The 19,085-nt window shown below is 43.6% G+C and overlaps 1 pseudogene; it reads right to left on the bottom strand.

The window, feature by feature from the left end:
- Positions 1–381: 381 nt before the first annotated feature.
- On the bottom strand, positions 382–18,726 carry LOC118385828 (uncharacterized; annotated as a pseudogene).
- Positions 18,727–19,085: the final 359 nt, after the last annotated feature.

The following is a 19,085-nucleotide window of genomic DNA, read 5'->3' as shown; positions in this document are numbered from 1 at the left end:
AGCCATTTGCTTTGGTACATCATACCAATAAGTATTTAGATATCTCATTGTCTCTGTTGGAAATTTCAGGCTACATGGTAATTTAAAAAGTAATAGTTACCCCAAAGGACTAAGAAACTGACCCCTTTTATCACAATGAGAGTGCAATACTTTGATAAATATCTTTCTAATAAAGCTTCCCAGGCTGTGCACCAGCAATATCTTCTGTACGTCATTGCAAGAGACCCCTCCCCTGCGCAATAGTGCCCAAATGCTTGAGTAATTCAAACAGAAGTGTGTCACACCAAGTGGACATTACTTTAGTGAACAAAATCAACTATTTGGAAATATGAGTAGACTTGGGACTATTGTTCCTTGACATAAACTATAAGAACTACAAGAGCAGGTGAAGGGAATTTTATTAATTAGGTGCCTTCACAACCTTAATGAGAACAGTCACACCAGTAGACAGTTGTCATATTAGGTTCAACATTAAGACAAGATGCATGACTTTACTCATGATTGAAGCTTTTAGTAATATCACAAGCTACCCAATTTAAGTTATTAATTTGCCATCATGAAAAAGGTTGTTCCGTCAACAACCCAGGTACAGAAGAGCAGGACATTATCCATGAAGCCTTCACACCCCAGCTGGCTGTGGGTTCCAACAGTAAGGCCGAACTCTTTGGCTGCATGCTTCTCCTGGATATCCTCTTTAAGCTGAAAGCCCCCACCCACCATCAAAGCTGTCTGAGGTGGTGAAGGAGAGCGGAGTTTCTCCCAGAAGCCCTTCCAGTCGTGTGCGCCATGCCTCCAGCATACTGCAGCGATCCTCAGAGGGGATGTGGGTTGGAGCCCAGAAGATCTGAGGAGCCAGAACCTGGAAGCCACAGTAGTGCAGGTTGCCATTCTAGAGGGAAAGATAATTAACTGGTTTAGTAAACATGCCCAAGGTGAATAAACATGAATTGTCCAATGAAGAAATCCTCCCATCATTGAAATGATCACTAGCCAATCTGGAATTGAAATGCTTGAAATAAAAGCAGACGTCAAGTGGGGATAACATTATGCTACAGCAGGCAACATGCTGGTAGTGTCAGCCAAGTCTAACATACCTGCAGTGGTCTCCATTAGCACGGAACATGGACTCATGGGATCCAGTGGTAAAAGACAGCATGGCTTTCTTGTCCTGGAGGAAGACAACCAGGTGAATGATCTGGAGGGACCAAAGAATAGGAGCAACTATTTGTAACAGTGACTATGTGCGATCGTCTCCCTTACCTTGAAGATGCCCTGGCTGTACCGCTTCTGAGGTGTATGCAAACCCCAGTGTGAGGACCCGGTCCATCCAGCCCTTCATGATGGCAGGAACAGTGAACCAGTACATGGGGAACTGGGACAGAAAATGGCAGACACTAGTCAACCTGGAATGGGTGCATTTCAACCACCAGCCAAAAAGTAAAGCAGTCATTGTAAGAGCTGAAGGTTCTATACTATTAATAGGCCAAAGCCAAATTTTCATACATTTAACAGTACTGCTGGAGAGCTTACCTGGAATATGACAACCGCCGCATCAGGGGGTTTGCGGTGTTCCTCAGTGATGTCAGCAGAGAGTCGGCCCTCCTTCCATTTCAGCATGGTCTCCTCTCCATACTAGAAGTGTTCAGCATCCTTCACCTCCCTTGGGAAAGCGTGGCAGAACCAGTCAAGGTTAAAAAAAATACTTTTAAAAAACACACATGATCATTCACAACTGTAATTACGAAACTTGAGTCAGACTTACCAGTGACATCTTCAGCAGTAGCAGAGGCTTTGAACTTCATGGCATAGAGGTCTGACACCTCCACCTTACAGCCCTGAGATGTCAGAACTTTCACAGCCGCGTCTTTGGCTGCAGCATTAAACGACCCAGCACTCTGGTGGGCGTACACAATCACTATCTTCTCAGCTGCAACACAAGACCACAGATAAGCCACACAAACACTTCAACAAGCAAAGTATTGTAGTTAATTAAACAATGCTTTTCTTACTCAAAATAGAAAACTACAGTACTTTCTCTAGCATAAAGACAAAGTCAAAACAGGACCCAGTCTGAAACACACAAAAATATTTAAGACTGTTAGCAAACTCTCACCGAGTGTTAATGCTGCACTAAGGGTAAAGCTGGTTTGGATGGAAACTAGCACATACTGACAGAGGGCTGAGATGGCTGCTTTTGTACTGCTCTCCTGCACCAAACATTAATCTCACATAGCTGCCTGTCAATCAGAAATCAAGCTAATCATTTGTCAGTCAGTCAATCAATCAGTCTGTCGTCTCTCTCTCTCCTTCTCCCCCTCTCTCACGTTCACACACTATTATATAGTCAACCTGCCAACTGCTTAGCCAATGTACTATTGTGATGCATACAAGTTAAACTAATCCCAGTTTTGGACAGTGTTTCTTATTGCCGGTGAAACATGCCAAGTAGTGTTGAAGCTATTCTGGACAATATTTGTATCCTGTGGTGCAGGCCAGTGTGGGACCCCTGTCCGAGCCCAACCCAGCGTGTGTATGTGCATGTGTACGTGTACAGGTGTGTGTGAGCTTACATTACTTGCATGCTGGCATCAATGTGTGGTTGCGTATAACATGGCTATAGGCACTATGCAGATGCGGTTGAGTAGCTCTGTGCTGTAGTTCTGTTAGACTTCCCCTCACCAGGCAGTGGTGTCTCTGTTGTTGAACTGACTCACGGGTTGTGGTCTCATGAAAAGGAACCCTGTCCAAACGGGCATCAAAGCCAGCCTCGGAAACACACATGTACAAGTACACACACACACCAACCCGGTCCCCACAGGGTTACTAAGTAACTACTGCTACACGTTAATCACATGGGTATGCATGCATGCAAACACAGCATGCACCAGAACATGAGTGAGACACGTGTTCAGTTTGTCACCCCGTTCTCTCCTTCTCTCCTTATCTCTTGTCTGCATGACATCAGAATCAGAATCACCTTGATTCGCAAAGTACATTTACACATACCTGGAAGTTGCCTTAGTGAGAAGGTGCTGCCAGCAATAGATATACAAACCATCAAGCACTATGACGAAACTGGCTCTCCAAAATCTCCAATTTGGACTCATCAGACCAAAGGACAGATTTCCACCGGTCTAATGTCCATTGCTCGTGGTTCTTGGCCCAAGCAAGTCTCGTCTTATTATTGGTGTCCTTTAGTAGTGGCCTCTTGGCAGCAATTCGACCATGAAGGCCTGATTCACGCAGTCTCCTCTGAACAGTTGATGTTGAGATGGGTCTGTTGCTTGAACTCTGTGAAGCATTTATTTGGGCTGCAATTTCTGAGACAGAGGTAACTCTGGGTCTTCCTTTCCTGTGGCGGTCCTCGTGAGAGACAGTTTTATCATAGCACTTGAAGGTTTTTGCAACTGCACTTGAAGAAATGTTCAAAGTTCTTGAAATGTTCCGTATTGACTGACCTTCATGTCTTAAAGTAATGATGGACTGTCGTTTCTCTTAACTTATTTGAGCTGTTCTTGACATAATATGGACTTGGTCTTTTACCAAATAGGGCTATATTCTGTATACCCCCCTACCTTGTCACAATACAACTGATTGGCTCAAACGCATTAAGAAGGAACAAGGCACGCCTGTTAATTGAAATGCATTCCAGGTGACTACATCATGAAGCTGGTTGAGAGAAAGCCAAGAGTGTGCAAAGCTGTCATCAAGGCAAAGGGTGGCTACTTTGAAGAATTTCAAATATAAAATGTGTTTTGATTTGTTTGACACCTTTTTTGGTTACTACATGATTCCATATGTGTTATTTCATAGTTAATCTACTTTTGACTGGTACTGTACATGTCATTCAATAATTTAATCCAAAACTGCTCATGGGCGTCTGCATAGCCCATGATCTTTGACAGCCATGAGTTCACATTTATTCATGTTAAGATATAGACCAGATGCTTTGAAAAGGATTGTATCACATTGATCAATATGGGAATGTGGTTAGCGTCTTTCAGAAAAAGTGTAGTATCGTCAGGCTTATAATAATGCTGGCAATGGAAATACCTTGTACATGCCTATTATTTTAATAATTTGTAAGAAGTTGGGTGATTAATGTAAACAGATATGGAGAGATAGGATAACCTTGCCTAAATCCTCTCTTTAACTCAAATCTAGCGGAGGTGCCATGTTTCAGTTTGATAGAGCTGTTACCATTTGTATAGAGAGCCTTACAGAAAAAAATCCCCAAAGCCAAATTTCTCAAGGGAGTGGAAGAGGAACTGATGCACTACTGTGTCAAATCCTTTATAGAAATCTAAGAATAATATGAAGCCATCCTCAGTTATTAGGTCTGAGTAGTCACGTATGTCTAATACTAGTCTGTTATTGTTATACATTTACCTGTTCCTCATAAAGCCAGACTGAGTTTCATCAATGATTGCATCCAGGAAATGATTTTTGCAAGTAGGAAGGCTAATATCTTATAGTCATTATTAAGAAGACAAATTGGATGCCAGTTATCGATGAGCAGCACTTCTCTTTTAGGCTTAGGTGTCAGTGTTATTAACCCCTGACTCATTGTAAGAGGGAGAACATTGTTTTTAATACTCTCTAAAAAAATACTTCAAGTAGGAAGGGAGTAACTTGTTCAGAAAATAATTTGTACAATTCTGACGTAATTCCATCAAAACCTGGGGAAGTTTTGTTCTTTAGGTGTTTGATAGACTCAATAATCTCTTCAACTTTGATGGGTTCATCACACTGTTTAGATTCTGTATCACTGATAGAGTGAACATTATTCAGTGAGTCAAAAAACATATCTGTGGATTCCTGATGGAACGTAGATGTAATGGGTGCGTGTCGGTGGCAGGGAAGTCAGGTGCAGGAAAACGAACTTGATATAAACGGAGTCGTTTAATAAGTGCTCATAAAACTATATACAAAAAATAATACAAGTGGGTACAAAACCCGTCGCACACCGACACATGACTTGCACATAACATACAATAAAACAGTCTCCGACAAAGACATGAGGGGAAACAGAGGGTTAAATACACAACATGTAATTGATGGAATTGGAACCAGGTGTGAAAGAAAACAAGACAAAACCAATGGAAAATGGTCCTTCTGTGGCTCAGTTGGTAGAGCATGGCGCTTGTAACGCCAGGGTAGTGGGTTCGATTCCCGGGACCACCCATACGTAGAATGTATGCACACATGACTGTAAGTCGCTTTGGATAAAAGCGTCAGCTAAATGGCATATATTATTATTATTATTATTATGAAAAATGGACCAGTGATGGCTAGAAGGTGGGTGACGTTGACCGCCAAACACCGCCCGATCAAGGAGAGGGACCAGAAGTCGTGACAGTACCCCCCCCCCCCCGGCCTGAGGAGAGCCAGCCACCACCGGCCTGAGGAGAAACACATGGAACGAGGGGTTAATGCGGTAATCGGGGGGAAGCTGTAACCTGTAACATACCTTGTTCCCTCTCCTCAGGATTTAAGTGGCCCCACAAACCGCGGACCCAGCTTCCGACAGGGCAGGCGAAGGTGCAGGTTTCGGGTCGAGAGCGAACACCGGGGCCTCACTGCGGCGACGGTCTGTGCCAACTTTGTGGCGCAGTGTGGTGCGCTGAAGATGGACATGGGCAGCGTCCCATGTTTCCTCCACGCGCTGGAACCAGTCGTCCACCACAGGAGCCTCAGTCTGACTGATGCCAAGGTGCCAGAACCGGCTGATACCCCAATACACACTGGAAGGGAGAAAGGTTAGTGGAGGAGTGGTGGAGCGAGTTCTAGGCCATCTCTGCCCAGGGCACTAACGCTGCCCACTCCCCCGGCCGGTCCTGACAATAAGACCTCAGAAACCTACCCACATCCTGGTCAACTCTCTCCACCTGCCCGTTACTCTTGGGGTGAATACCTGAGGTAAGGCTGACCGAGACCCCCAGACATTCCATGAATGCCCTCCAAACCCTCGACGTGAACTGGGGACCCCGATCAGACACTATATCCTCAGGCACCCAGTAGTGCCGGAAGACGTGTGTAGATAGAGTCTCCGCAGTCTGTAGGGCCGTAGGGAGACTGGGCAAAGGGAGGAAACGACAGGAAAGAAACGATCCACAACGACCAGGATCGTGGTGTTACCCTGTGAAGGAGGAAGAACAGTCAAGAAATCCACCGACAGGTGCGACCATGGCTGTTGTTGAACTGGTAAAGGTTGTAACTTACCTCTGGGCAGGTGCCTAGGAGCCTTACACTGAGCGCACACCGAGCAGGAGGAAACATAAACCCTCACATCGTTAGTTAAAGTGGGCCACCAGTACTTCCCACTAAGCCTGGTCTATAGGAAAGGGTAAATACAAAACGGGTGAAAAACATGGCCCACCTTGCCAGGCGAGGGTTCAGTCTCCTTGCCAGGCGGGGGTTCAGTCTCCTGTCGCCAGGCGGGGGTTCAGTCTCCTCGCCGCCCAGATGTACTCCAGATTCCGGTGGTCAGTCCAGATGAGAAAAGGGTGTTTAGCCCCCTCAAGCCAATGTCTCCACGACTTCAAGGCCTTGACGACAGCCAACAGCTCCTAGTCCCCCACATCACAGTTTCACTCCACTGGGCTGAGCTTCTTCGAGAAGAAGGCACAGGGGCGGAGCTTCGGTGGCGTACCTGAGAGAGCACCGCTCCTATCCTAGCCTTGGACGCATCCACCTCCACTATGAACGCCAAAGAGGGATCCCGATGGGCCAACACGGGAGGTAAACAGAGCACTCAGGTGACTAAATGCCCTGTCTGTCTCAGCTGACCCCTGCAAGCGCACCAGGCCCCTCTTCAGCAGTGAGGTAATGGGAGCCGCCACCTGACCAAAACCCCGGATAAACCTCGGGTAGTACTTGGCAAACCCTAAGAACCGCTGCACCTCCTTTACCGTGGTGTGAGTCAGCCAATTACCCACGGCTGCAATGCGGTCACTCTCCATCTCCACCCTTGAAGTGGAAATGCGATACCCTAAGAAGGAGACGGACTGCTGGAAGAACAGGCATTTCTCAGCCTTGACGTACAGGTCATGCTCCAACAGGCGACCAAGCACTCTGCGCACCTGCAACACATGCTCAGCGCGTGTAGCGGAGTATATCAAAATGTCATCAATATACACCACTACACCCTGCCCGTGCAGGTCCCTGAATATCTTGTCTACAAAGGTATGGAAGACTGATGGTGCATTCATTAACCTGTATGGCATGACAAGGTACTCATAGTGCCCAGAGGTGGTACTGAAAGCCGTCTTCCACTCGGATACGTACCAGGTTGTAAGCGCTCCTGAAATCCAGTTTGGTGAAGAAGCGCGCCACGTGCATTGACTCTATCGCTGTGGCTATGAGCGGGTAACTATACCTCACAGTGATCTGATTCAGACCCCAATAGTCAATGCACAGGCGCAGACCCCCCTCCCTCTTCTTCACAAAAAAGAAACTTGAGGAGGCGGGTGAAGTGGAGGACCGAATGTACCCCTGACACAGGGATTCGGAGACACATTTTTCCATTGCCTCCGTCTCCGCCTGTGAGAGAGGATACACAGTGTCTACCAGGAGGTCTATCGCACAATAGCCCCGTCAATGAGGTGGTAATTGAGTCGCCTTCTTTTTGGAGAAGGCGAGAGCGAAATCGGCATATTTAGTGGGGAAGCGCACAGTGGAGACCTGGTCTGGACTCTCCACTGTTGTAGCACCAACGGAAACCCCTAAACACCTACCTGAGCACTCTCGCGACCACCCCATGAGAGCCGTCTGTGGCTAAGAAACTGTGGGGTGATGACAAGCTAACCAGGGTAGGCCCAGCACCACGGGAAACGCAGGAGAGTCATTCAGGAAAATACTAATTATCTCTGTATGACCCCCCTACGTCACCATGCTCAAAGGAGCGGTGACCTCCCTACTCAACCCTGACTCTCATCCTCCCTAATCCACCCTGACCCTAATGGTCGACTATCTAAGGCGTGAACGGGAAAGGCAAATCCACAGGAACGATCGGGATCCCTAAATTATAGGCTAAAGCTCTATCAATAAAATTCACAGCCACGCCTGAATCGGCGAGCGCCTTATGCTGAGAATGCGGGGAAAACTCAGGGTACGTGACAGACACAAACATATGAACAACAGAAAGCTCTGGGTGAGAGTGGTGCCGGCTCACCTGGGGTGACGCTAGAGCGCCCTGCCTGCTGCCTCGCTTCCCAGAGGAACAAACCCGGAACCGACCGGCAGTGTGAGCTCTGCGACCAAAGATGGTACACGAGCGTGAACCCCCTCCGGTCTCTCTGCGCACCGCCCCTCCCAGCTCCATGGGTATCGGAGAGGGAGTGCGGGTGGATGGAACCACCAGACCCCGATTCGAGAATAGCCAGCAGGTTGTCCACCAGCTGGTCAAACATGAGGGTGGTGTCTCTGCAGGCCAGCTCCCGACGGACATCCTCGTGCACACTGCAGCGGTAATGGTTGATCAGGGGCCTGTTGTTCCATCCCGCGCCGGCAGCCAGGGTCCTAAACTCCAGGGCGAACTCCTGGGTGCTCCTCGTCTCCTGCCTCAGATGGTAGAGGCGCTCATCCACTGCTCTTCCCTTGGGCGGGTGGTCGAAGACTGCCCGGAAATGGCGGGTGAACTCCTCAAACTGGTCCAACGCTGCATCTCCCTCTCTCCACACGGCGTTGGCCAGTGAGGCACGAGATGAAGGCTACACCCTCTCACGGTCTGATGGAGCCGGGTGGACGGTGGCCAGATAGAGGTCTAACTGCAAAAAAAAACTGGCTGTTCGCAGCCCTCCGGTCGTACTCCCGGGACAAGGAGAGACAGATGGGTTCAGACGGGAAAGGGGCGCTCAGGACAGATCCCAGTTGTGCTGGTGGAGGCGCTGGAAGAACTCCCTGTCTCTCCCAGCGGTCCACTTTTTGGATCCATGGCGGCGCCAAGATGGTTGAGCATAACTACATGCTTCTGGATGCGCTCCTCCACCTCAATGGTCGGGGTACCCTCTCCTGCTCCATAGTTTACTTCGACCTCCAAACACCACTTCGGCGGAAGTCTTAACAGAGAGCTATACAATTTCCTGTAAAAATTGCTACAGTATTTGGCGATACATTTCTGGTCATCTGTATTAACACCATCCATGTTTAACTTATGGATAGTGTTATTTGTAGAGTAAAATGTCTCAAGTCTAAAGAAATAGGATGAATTCTCTTCTCCCTCAAGATAGTTTTCCTAGATCTGATAAAGGCTCCTTCTGCTTTTAATCTATATATATTATCCAGTTTATTTTGTAACTCAATCAGTTCCATCTTCTCCTCCCCCGAGAGGCCGGCTGGGAATCTCTGAGAAAGGCAAGTTATCTTAATGATCACCTTTTCCTCCTCTCTTCTGGTCTTAGCAAGATTACTACCATATTTTCTAAGGTACTTGGACACCTCAAATTCAAAGTGCTCCCAGTTCTTGCAATAAGATTTTTCTTCACAAGCCCTTTCTCAAAAGTGTGAGAGCAGAGCTTCTATCTCGAATTTGACTATACCATTATTTAATATCAAGCTATTTAACTTCCAGTAGGATACTCTACCAAGGTTAGTATCAGGGGTAAATATTTTGATATCAATGTAAATTGCCCTATGGTCTGTGAGGGGAGTAGTACAAATATTTGTGGTAACACACTCGCTATCAATACATTTGGATATAAACCAAAAATCTATTCTGGATATCGTTAGCTTGTCCATACATGGCTATATCCTTTGTAGATGCAGTGTTTCCTGCTGAAAGATTAGTAATTTCCTGACATTCGATTGGTTACTGGCAATTAAAGGCCCTTTCCGGCAACCTGATTGGCTAAAAGTGCCGCGCAGCACTTCCTTGTTTGAAAATATCTCCCGCGAAGAATCAACGTAAAGAGAGACAAAATGAGAAAATCTCGAAGAATATACCTACAGTATGTGAATAAAATAGGCGATCTCAGTTAGCCAATGCGATAAAAGCAGTGAATGAAAGAAAATAATTTGCCTGATCCGCCGATCGAGGCAGTGGCAGTACAGTGCCCTAAGTGTCTACTAAACACTGGACTGAAAATCACCAGACTTCACCAACCAGATAAAATGTGCAGACTGTAAAGGTGATCGTGATGCATTTAGGAGGAGTGTATCACTTCATCCAGGCTGCATGAGTGCTCCAGGGGAGATGTGGCATTTGATATAAACGTGAGGATGGTTCTTCTAGCCCACGAACTTGGACTTGGTTATGCAGCTCTAAAGAAAATAAGCAAAGTCCTAGGGATTCATTGCAGAGAAATGACAGGAGAATGACAGGTAAATAAAAGGGAAGAGTGGCCCATTATTGCCAGGTGACTTGCTGTGTATAGATAATATTTATTTCAAATTTTATTTTAAAAAAGAGTGATAAGAAAACATAACTATACAATGAGACTGTCACATAGGCCTAATGTCATAGGGCTGTAGCCTAATGTGATTAGTGAGAAATTAGCATTACATAAAATAAATGCTTATATGCTAATATTTGGTGAAAAAATGTTGGTACCCTTAACCAGATCTGTGCCTCGACACAGTTCCAATTCCTTCGACCTCATGTCTTGGTTTTTGTTCTGACATGAACTGTGGGACCTTATATAGACAGATGGGTGCCTTTCCAAATCATGTCCAATCTATTGAATTTACCACAGGTGGTCTCCAATCAAGTTGTAGAAACATCTCACAGGTGATCAATGGAAACAGGATGCACCTGGGCTCAATTTTGAGTTTCATAGCAAAGAGTCTGAATAATTATTGAAATAAGGTTTTTATATTATACATTTTTAATAGATGTGCAAAACATTTCTAAATGTTTTCACTCTGTCATTATGGGGTATTGTGTGTAGATTGATGAGGAAATCATTTTATTTAATCCATTTTATAATAAGGCTGTAACATAACAAAATGTGGAAAAAGTCAAAGGGTTTGAACACTTTCTGAATGCACTATATATAAGCAGAAGGAGGGATGCTGCCGTGGCAAATATATACAGTGAGAAAGCACTGTACATCAACACAGGCCTGCTTTTTGGGGAGTCTTGTCAATCTTTTGGTATTTGGTACGTATGGAATGTGTATGGACTTGTACAGGACATTACAAGATGTTAGCAGTCCAGTGTGAAGATATACTGTATATTTTTTTACCAATGCTGGTATGTTTTCAGGCTGTTGCGTGATGGTGTATAATGTGTTGCTCACACTGGAATTTTTCACAGTCCACTGTAAAGGCATACACTGAGTGTACAAAACATTAGGAACACCTTCCTAATATTGAGTTGCACCCCCTTTTGCTTTCAGAACAGCCTCAATTCATCAGGACATGGGCTCTACAAGGTGTTGAAAGCATTCCACAGGGATGCTGGCCCAATGTTTCCCACAGTTGTGTCAAGTTGGCTGGATGTCCTTTGGGTAGTGGACCATTCTTGATGCACATAGGAAACTGTTGAGCCTCAAAAACCCAGCAGCATTTCAGTTCTTGACACACTCAAACCGGTGCACCTGGCACTAATAGTACTACCATACCCAGTTCAAAGGCAGTTCAATTTGTCTTGCCCATTCACCCTCTGAATGGCACAGATACACAATCCATGTCTCAATTGTCTCAAGGCTTAAAAATCCTTCTTTATAACCTGTCTCATCCACCTCATCTGCACTGATTATTAACATAGATTTAACAAGTGACATCCATAAGGGATCATAGCTTTTACCTGGATTCACCTGGTCAGTCTATGTCATGGAAAGAGCAGGTGTTCCTAATGTTTTGTGAACTCAATGTATGCATTATGCTCAATATGTTCTGAAGGTAAGGTATGTCATATATTTTGCTTGGGGATATGTTTCTTGTGAGTCTTGCTTATATCATGTGTTGTACTGGAGTGGTATTTGTCTCACTCTGTTGTGAGGGTGTATCCTGTTGGGTATGGTTAGGTGTCAGACTGGGGCACACAAAGGAAACATCTGCATCCCACCTTTAAACATCTTAAGGATTGGTGGGTCCCCCAGGGGACAGTTGAGATAACGTAGGCTAATGTGATTAGCACAAGGTTGTAAGTAAATAGAACATTTCCCAGGACATAGACAAATCTGATATTGGCAGAAAGCTTAAATTATTGTTAATCTAACTGCACTGTCCAATTTACAGTAGCTATTACAGTGAAAGAATACCATGCTATTGTTTGAGGGGAGTGCACAGTTATAAACTTTAAACGTTATTAATAAACCAATTAGGCATATTTGGGCAGTCTTGATACAAAATTTAAAACAGAAATGCAATGGTTCATTGGATTAGTCTAAAACTTTGCACATAAACTGCTGCCATCTAGTGGACAAAATCTAAATCGCGCCTGGGCTAGAATAATACATTATGGCTTTTCTCTTGCATTTCAAAGATGATGGTACAAAAAAAGTTTTTTTTTCTTTGTATTTTTTTACTTCTAATGTGTTATATTCTCCTACATTCATATAACATTTCCACAAACTTGAAAGTGTTCCCTTTCAAATAGTATCAAGAATATGCATATCCTTGATTTAATGCCTACAGGTAGTTAGATTTGGGTGTGTCATTTTAGGTGAAAATTGAAAAATGGGCGGATCCTTAATTAAGAGGTCCCCTTGTATAATTAAGACCATACAGTTTACAGGGTGAACAGACCACACGAACTCACATGAAAAAACTTTAAAGTATACACATATTCATTCTGATGACACCAATAATGCTCAAGAATGGTAATAGGGCGGTATTATCGCCATCTTGTGGTCATTGTATAGTGTTATAGTGCACTTTATGAAAATTAAATAAATGGGTTTATGTTTGATGAAGTACAAATAAGTGGAACAAATTTAAAACAAGATAAAGACATCTAGATTGATGAGTATTTCAAGGTTCACTCTTTTAATTTAAAATCCATTTGCAGAAACAAAAATGCAGATAAACGGCTGCATTTAAACAAACGTCCCAATTCTGATCTTTTGCCCACATATTGGCAAAAAAGCTGATCTGATAGGTCAAAAGAGGCCAGTTAATGAAACAAATAACAGAATTGGGCTGCCTGTGTAAACATATTGGAGTATTTGTAGTAATCACTGATCTGACAGGACTGAATTGGTAAAAGCTAGTAGTGGAACCCTTGTTTTCAGCCATCGTACTTGTATAGTGTGTTATTTCAGTAATAACTTCAAGGAATAGAAGGAATAATTATTTTTCTATGTGTTGGAACAGGGCGAATCAGTGTGTTCAACAATGCTGACAGGTGTGTGTAATAATCCAAGCTGGTAGGCAATTCACTAAATGAGAAACAGGGAGGAGTCATGGACAGGATCTTTGGCTGCGTTTACACAGGCAGCACTTTTTTCCACTAATTGGTCTGTTGTTTCTCTTTGCTTATTTGAGCTGCTTGCCATAAAATGGACTTGGTCTTTTATCAAATAGGGATATCTTCTCTGTACCAGCCCTACCTTGTCACAACAAATGATTGGCTCAAACACATTAAGGAAAGAAATTCCACAAATAAACTTTTAACAAGGCATACCTGTTTATTGAAATGCATTCCAGGTGACTACCTCATGAAGCTTGTTGAGAGAATGCCAAGCGTGTGCAAAGCTGTATCAAGGCAAAAAAAAGTTTCATTTTACTAGACAAGTTAGTTAAGAACAAATTCTTATTTGCAATAACACCCTACCCCGGGCCAAGCCCTAACAACACTGGGCCAATTGTGCACCACCTTTTGGGACTCCCAATCACAGTTGGTTGTGATACAGCCTGGACTCAAACCAGGGTCTGTAGTGACGCCTCTAGCACTGAGATGCAGTGCCTTAGACCGCTGTGCCATTCAGGAGCCCAGAGGTTGCTACTTTGAAGAATCTAAAATATATATTTTTAACACTTTTTTGGTTACTACATGATTCCATATGTGTTATTTCATAATTGTAATGTGTTCACTATTATTACACAATGTAGAAAATAGTACAAATAAAGAAAACCCCTTGAATGATTGGGTGTGTCCAAAGTTTTGACTGGTACTGTGTATGTATGTGTGTGATGGTATTGGGCATGATCTGTGTGGTCATCCTGGTAACAGTCCTATACAGGAAACACTAGCCCACTACCTGCTCCTGTGATTGACCCATAGAGATAGAGGACTCATATTTGTATCTGTGCCATTATGCCGTCTCAGACAGCACGGAAGGTGCCATTGAAAGTAGTACATTTTCTTCTTCTTTTGTGTTTGAAAAAGGCGTAAAGTTCATATTGAGTCACTGAATACATTTTCAGATTGCCAGCATGATGCATGTCATAGCCAGTCTCTCTATTTCACCACTAGATGGAGACCAATGTTAGCCTCTCATACCACAGCCTCCTATGCCAGTCATGAGTGATTTGGGACTTTCATCTTAGAGTTTATGGTTTAATCACTGGGTTTCAGATTGTCTGCCATATCTCATTGAGGTTAAATCCAAAGTGAATAATGAGCATCTCAAATGGTGGAACATGAATTTTGGCTGTATTTTGGAAGGACACAGTGCCTCTAAGCCAGGGACGCAAACTCCAACCATAAACAGATTGTCACTGTTCTAATCACAGTAACGACCACAAGTAAACACTGTCAGGATTTACTGTTAAGTCTTTGGCACTGGCACAACATTGCTAATTGTGTGGCAGACAGATTAAAATGACCTACTGGTAAATGCATGTCTATAGGTGTGATGGGTATGTTTTTCACCATGTTTCTTTATATCATTCATTGATGACCCGAGACTGAGGCTACCATAGGCTACCTTCAGATGTAGAGGCCTTGCTTTTGAGTCCACAACTTAAAAATAAATTTATTTAGGTTGCCTTACTGTCACTCAGCTCTCTCACACAGCGGGGTATTCACTAGGAACCAAGCAGAATGAAACGGAACATAACGAGGAATTCGTCCAATAGGATCTCTTGTCTTCGTTTACAAAAAGTTTTCAGTTTGTAACTGTTTGAAACTGTTACCAAGGTGTGCATTCTGCACTAATGATTACACTCCTGTTGAACTGACTCCTGTGCTACAATTCTCAGCTGCACTGAGGTGTCATTTCACCATTTCACCACCAGGCGGAATAATTCTGCATGCACTCAGAGCCCATGCTCAGACCACCCACCCCCAAAAACTAATATTACGGGAGCATCTGGGACCCAAGATAGATCATAGTAGGTCTATCTGATCCCAAATGCTTTATTAACATGGCTTGTGATGGTAGCAGGTGCAGCGTAGATTAATGTTAGCCAAATTGTTAATTTGTATTTTATAAGCATGTATGCTGTTCTGAGCCATCATCCATTGATCATTTGTAATGATTCTGATGCTGGCAATATGGCACTAAGGGATAATACTGTACACAATATAGGCCTGTGTATTGGGAACATACACAAGCTACATTATGAGATATGTTCTATGAAACAGATGGGACTTCCAATAGAGACGCTAAATGTTATGTCTCGTTCCCTTGCAATGCTGTCAAACAGTGTTAAATTATCGGTTTTATTCGAGACAGATTCCAACATTATTTGCGCGGCTTTCAGGCTACACATATACATCCTTCTCGTTTCGCAAAACTGTCCAATAATATCGACCTGCTTGCAGACAACACGCCGTCCTGAAGGAATCATTGATGAGAGAAATATTATTGAAAAACAAATCAATGCAATATGAGGCCTATATCTGAGTAAGGCATTGTAAGGAACCATCATTTGAGTTTTTCCTGTCCTAAACTTAACTTTAACTTTTACAAAAAAAAAAGAAAAGTTAAATCATTAAATCTGGTCAAAGATTTAATCGCACTGAACAAATTGAGCAATCAATTTGGATATGTTACACCACAGTGTGTGGGACTTCGACAATAAAAACGTCCTAAACAATCTTACTTTTCCATCTTTGTCTATAGCTGTGGGTTTATAAATGGCATGACTGGTTTTGGGGCAGGTTCGGGTCCGTCCACCCTCGAATGGAATGCTTCAGTTCTGCCGCTAGAATCTATTAATTCCCGTTCTGTCACTCTTCATTCCCTGACCCCCGGTTGCATCCATTAGCACCGTATAATATTATAACAACAATCAGCCACGGCGAGGGATGGAGAGGAGTTGGGCAGATGGCGAGTAAATTGGCTCCCGGCGCAAGCCAGGGGAGTCTACGCTTGCGGGTCTCGAGGGAGAGAACGTTTCAAAAAGTGCAGGTGCATTGGGTGTTGATTTTAAAAAATGGCCCGAGGAAGTGTCCGAGATTTAAAACATCAAAACGATCCTCTTCTGAGGAGAAACTTCTCAAAAGCACTTTTACTAAATTACAGAAGGCAGGGTGCACCTGGACTCTCCAATTACATCCATGGAGTCGAAACAACAGGGAGATTGGTTGGTTCCACTGCTTTATAGAGCCCCACAATGGGGATGTCATTATACCATAAAGCCGAGCAGTCAAACAGGGAAATGGTTCCAATCGTTTTTCCACCATTCATTTTTCTCATAGGGAAACACTTAAAATAAGGGCTGTGATTCATGTAGGCTTACCCTGGCATGACTTTTTGATAACTATGTAAGTGTCTCTCGGACAAGGTGACTTTTATCAATATATTCCGCTCTATTTACTCTCGGATTTGAAAAGACTACAAATCCCTGCAAGCTCCTGCATGTCATCTCTAGCTGACACCTTTGCTAACAGGTATTGTGTCAATTTAAAACTTGCACAGGACAGTTCATAGAATGGTCCATTAAATGTTTTTGTCTAATTTATTCATAACTACATTTAGCTAACATTTGATAGTTAATCCAGAAATTCTTACCTTTACCTCGAAATTAAGCTTTGAAAGTTGATCAACTTCTACCCCACTTTTGAGAAAATGTCCCTTGAATGTTTTGTTACACCAACTACAGAGCTCTTCTTTGTCTACACCTATTCAGCATCATTCACACCCTCTTAAGCCTTAGCCCCACCCATCTTTAAAGATTCACATGTGAGGCCATGTGCTAAACAGCGTGAGTAAGGTAGTGTAGTAAACAACCAAAGACATCAAGACTAAGTGGTGAAAGTAGTAGCCTACATTAACTTATATCAAATCAAAAAAATGTATCACATGAGCCGAATACAACAGAGAAATACTTACTTACAAGCCCTTAACCAACAATGCAGTTTTAAGAAAAAAAAGTTGTTGTTTTTTACTTTTAAAAACTAAAGTAAAAAGTAAATAAAGAAAAAGAAAAATAACAAATAATTAAGGAGCAACAATAAAGGGCTGTATACAGGGGGTACCAGTACAGAGTCAATGTGCTGGTTAGTTGAGGTAATTGAGGTAATATGTACATGTAGGTAGAGGTAAAGTGACTATGCATGGATAATAAACAGAGAGTAGCATTGGTCACATACACATGGTTAGCAGATGTTATTGCGAGTAGTGAAATGTTTGTGCTTCTAGTTCTGACAGTGCAGAAATATCTAACAAGTAATATCTAACAATTCCACAACAAATACCTAATACACCCAAATTTAAGTACGGAATGGAATAATAATATATAAGTATATGGATGAGCAATGTTATAGCAGAATAGGCTAAGATGCAATAGATAGTATTGAATACAGTATATACATATGAGATTAGTAATGCAAGATATGTAAACATTATTCAAGTGACGAGTGTTCCATTTATTAAAGTGACCAATGATTTCAAGTCTGTATGTAGGCAGCATCCTAGTAGCAGGTAGTTTGCCCCTAGTGATGTGTTGTGCAGACCGCACCACCCTCTGGAGAGCCCTGCGGTTGTGGGCGGTGCAGTTGCCGCACCAGGCGGTGCAGTTGCCGTACCAGGCGGTGATACAGCCCGACAAGATGCTCTCAATTGTGCATCTGTAAAAGTTTGTGAAGGTTTTAGGTGACAAGCCACACTGTCTGTGCTGGTGGACCATTTCAGTTTGTCAGTGATGTGTACGTCGAGGAACTGAAAACTTTCCACCTTCTCCACTGCTGTCCCGTCTATATGGATAGGGGGGTGGTCTCTCTGCTGTTTCCTGAAGTCCACGATCATCTCTTTTGTTTTGTTGACAAGGTGAGAGGTTATTTTCCTGACACCACACTCCCAGGGCCCTCACCTCCTCCCTGTAGGCTGTCTTGTTGTTGTTGGTAATCAAGCCCACTACTGTTGTGTTATCTGCAAAGTTGATGATTGAGTTGGAGGTGTGCATGAATGCTGAGCTATAGTCAATGAACGACATTCTTACATAGGTATTCCTCTTGTCCAGATGGGATAGGGCAGTGTGCATTGTGATGGCGATTGCATCGTCTGTTGACCTATTGGGCCAGTAAGCAAATTGAAGTGGGTCTAGGATGACAGGTAAGGTGGAGGTGATATGATCATTGACTAGTCTCTCAAAGCACTTCAAGATGACAGAATTGAGTGCTACGGGGCGATAGTCATTTAGTTCAGTTACCTTTGCATTCTTGGGTACAGGAACAATGGTGGCCATTTTGAAGCATGTGGGGACAGTAGACTGGGATAGAGAGAGATTGAATATGTCCGTAAACACACCAGCCAGCTGGTCTGCGCATGCTCTGAGGAAGTGGCTAGGGATGCAATCTGGGCCGACAGCCTTGCGAGTGTTAACACGTTTAAATGTCTTACTCACATCGGCCACGGAGAAGGTGAGTCCACAGTCTTTGGCAGCGGGCTGCATCGTTGACACTGTTTTATCCTCAAAGTGGGCAAAGCAGGTGTTTAGTTTGTCTGGAAGCAAGACGTCGGTGTCCGCGACGTGGGAGAATAGGCATTGTCGTCCGCTCTTCACAGCTGTCTTTGTGTGTTTGAGCATGATAGTTTGTTGGTGAAGCTCTCAAACTGCTCCACTACAGCCCCGTCGATGAGAATGGGGGCGTGCTCAGTCCTCCTTTTCCTGTGGTCCACAATCATATCATTAAGGAAAGGTAAAAAATACACTTTATCTCGTCCTTGGCCTATACCCTAATCTGACTTTGGTGCAGGACATTAACGTCTCTGGTAAACACACACTAAATCAAATTAAATCTATGTTTATTT

Source organism: Oncorhynchus keta, chromosome 7, assembly GCF_023373465.1.
Source record: "Oncorhynchus keta strain PuntledgeMale-10-30-2019 chromosome 7, Oket_V2, whole genome shotgun sequence".
Taxonomy (NCBI): Eukaryota; Metazoa; Chordata; class Actinopteri; order Salmoniformes; family Salmonidae; genus Oncorhynchus; species Oncorhynchus keta.
The sequence above is the reverse complement of the archived record's forward strand: the minus strand, read 5'-3'. Positions and strand labels throughout refer to the sequence as shown.